The sequence below is a fragment of the Telopea speciosissima genome, chromosome 2 (assembly GCF_018873765.1).
Source record: "Telopea speciosissima isolate NSW1024214 ecotype Mountain lineage chromosome 2, Tspe_v1, whole genome shotgun sequence".
NCBI lineage: Eukaryota > Viridiplantae > Streptophyta > Magnoliopsida > Proteales > Proteaceae > Telopea > Telopea speciosissima.
The window spans coordinates 33,850,925-33,854,098 of record NC_057917.1 but is presented as its reverse complement, the minus strand read 5'-3'; the positions used below and the strand labels follow the sequence as shown (position 1 = coordinate 33,854,098).

The 3,174-nt window shown below is 42.4% G+C and overlaps 1 non-coding gene across 1 annotated transcript; it reads left to right on the top strand.

The window, feature by feature from the left end:
• Window positions 1-2,386: 2,386 nt before the first annotated feature.
• LOC122653367 lies at window positions 2,387-2,493 on the top strand. The gene has a single exon (XR_006331798.1). It is a non-coding gene; the product is annotated as a small nucleolar RNA R71 (small nucleolar RNA).
• Window positions 2,494-3,174: the final 681 nt, after the last annotated feature.

Below are 3,174 nucleotides of genomic sequence, written 5' to 3'. Positions count from 1 at the left end.
GTTCCTAAGTCTCTCTCTCCTGCATTTTGCATCAAAGTAACAGAGAGACATGTAAAACAATAAAAATCTATCAATCGGTCTCACACCCCCCCCCTCACACTTAAAGTATGCAGTGTCCTCCATGCATGCAGAAGAATAAAAATAGGGATAAGGGAAGGAGTGTACCAGAAATTAGCAACATACGGCAGAATAGTGCATCCAGCAAGCAGTAGCAGCTACCTAAAAAAAAAAACAAACAAACATAAAAACAAAAGTACTAAAGAAAGAAAAAAAAATAGTGGGTTGCCTCCCATATAGCGCTAAGTTTAGAGTCTTCAGCCAGACTCAGACTGACTCATGGAGGGTCAAGGATCAAATCATACCAAGGAGTCGGTTTAGAAGAAGGTTGGGGAGATGTAACCAAAGGGGGAAGCGGCTCAAACCTAACTATCCGAGGTGGCCATTCTAAAAAGGGTGAGAAATCTAGCAAAGTATGCACCTCTTTAGTGTATGCCTCAGACTCATCTCCAAGCATTACATAGTGCTGCAAAGGGTCATTAATAAGCCTATGAGAAATGTGATCAGCCACAACTTCGTCTAATAAATCCAATGCAAAACACTCTTCTTCTCTAAAGGAACCTAAGGATGCATTGAAGATGTTGAGCCTAAGCTTCTTATTCCCAAAAGAGATGTCCATGGCACCCGATTTACAATTTATGCAAGCATTTATAGTAGCTAAGAAGGGGTGCCCTAAAATGATAGGGGGAAGCTTGGCTGTGTTGGCTGTATCCATATCCAGGACAAGGAAGTCCACAGGAAAGTATAATTCTTCCACCTTCACTAAAACATCTTCTAACAACCCACAAGGTGTTTTGATTGAACGATCAGCCAACTGAAGGATAACCTCAGTGGGTTTCAAATCTCCTAAACCAAATCTATCATAGACTGAACTAGGCAAAATATTCACACTAGCCCCTAAATCAAGTAGTGCCCTACTTATGGAGAGAACTCCAATGATGCATGAAATAAGAGGCGTACTTGGGTCCCAAAGCATAGGGGGTAGGTGCCTGGAAATTATTGAACTAATCTTTTTAGTTAAATGGACGGTCTTAGGGATTTGAGTTCTCAACTTACGCTTTTGAGTGCAGAGGTCTTTCAAAAACTTAGCGTAAGCAGGAACTTGCTTGATAGCATCCAAGAGGGGGAGATTGATGCAAACTTGTTGGAACAAGTTGATCATCTCTTGCATCTTTTCACCCTGTTTACCTTGAAGGGGGTAAGATGGTGTCTGAAGGATTTGGGGAAAAGGGACCTTTAGAATGTAAGAATCAGATGATGGTCCGTCCACAATAGGAATGTGCAGCCCCTTCCTCGGGAACTGATGAGTAGGTTTCATAGGTGGTGGTTCAGTAATGGAATCATGTGTGTCTACATCACCATCGGATTTCTCTCTGGTTGACTCAGCCTCTCCCTGACCTTGAGAACTAGTGTGCAGCATCCCATTAGTGGCTAAGGGTGCATTAGGTTTTTCCATCCTTTTGCCACTCCTCAGGACTGTGAATGACTGGACTTGCTCTTTCCCTAGACCCGTTTGACTATTTGGGTTACCTATTGACTGCCTTGGTAATTGGCCAGCCTCCCTCCTATTTATAGCATCGGCTAGCTGACCCAGTTGGATCTCTAGCTTATTAATGGACTGAGTATGAAAGTGAAGCAGCTATGTGTTCTGCTCGAGTCCACTTAATGCTTTTAGCACCTTTTCCTCAAAGGATTGATTCTGGTGGGGTTGAGGATAGGGTGGCTGTCCACCCCTATATGCATTGGTTTGAATATTAAATGGTGGCCTATATGGTGGGTTTGGAGGGTTATTAGGTACTGAGTTTCTCCATGAAAAGTTTGGGTGGTTTCGCCATCCCAGGTTATAAGTATTGGAAAAGGGATCATTACCCGGTGTAGGGAAACTTTGAGCCATTTGCACCTGCTCCTGAACAAACTCAGGGTATTGTGTAGCCGAAGGGCAATTAATCACATAGTGACTAGGGCTAGCACATAGGGCACAGGCTTCAGTCTGATTGGGTGGAGGAAAACTCATTGGGAAAGGGGACATAAGATACTGCCCTATAGACATCAAATAGTCTAATTTCTTGGGCAACATATTAACCTTAGTAGTCATATCTACAGTTAGGTTGATCTCATAGAGATCGCCCTTCTTTGGTTACCCTATGTGTGGAATCTCAGTCCAAAAGGCCGAAGCATGATGTTGGGAATTCTCACTAAGGTTTCAAAAAGATCCCATGTTTCAATCTCATTCTTGTGCATAAATGTTCCACCACAAGAGGAGTCTACCATCTGCCTGTATTGGTCATGGGGGCCATCATAAAAGCACTGGACTAACTGCCATTTTGGGACAGCGTGGTGGGGGCACTTCCTAAGTAATTCCTTGAGTCTCTCCCATGCTTCATGAAATTGTTCGCCCTCTAATTGGGAGAAACTAGTAAGGGCTCTTCTAAGGCTATTAGTCTGGCCAATGGGGAAGAATTTTTTTAGAAATTCCTGCTGCATTTCCGCCTATGTAGAAATCCTAACCGAATCAAGGGAATGAAGCCAATGTTTGGCTTTGTCCTTTAAGGAAAATGGGAACAGAAGCAACTTTAAGGCATCTGGAGAGAGGTTTTGGATTTTGACTATAGAGCATTCCTCTAAGAACTCATCAAGATGCTTGTAAGGCTCCTCATTAGCAAGTCCATAATAGGATGGTAACATCTGTATGATGCTGGACTTGATCTCATATTGAGTGGCCTCAATGGCAGGCAACTGAATACAAGATGCAGGGGTATAGGCAGTTGGAGTGAAGTGCTCACTTAGTGGCCTTCCTGGCTGATTTCCGTCACCCATGTTATTATTATTATCCTTATCCCTAGGTCTAGCCATAGATCGCTCTATTTCTAGGTCAATGGCAGTCAGGTTGGGGTGCAAAGAACGCCGACCATGCATAAAACAAACAACTAGTTGAACGTGCTAATTAAATAAAAATTAAAACTAGTAAATTAAAAAGTGATAACTAATAAAAAAAAAACTCAATAAAAATCAGAACTAAAAAGTAAAAAATTGACTAATTTAAAACTAACGAAAATATTTACCTGGTGTTGGTGGTTGCGCAATTCCACGTGCTGCCCCCGATGAACGGTTACACAT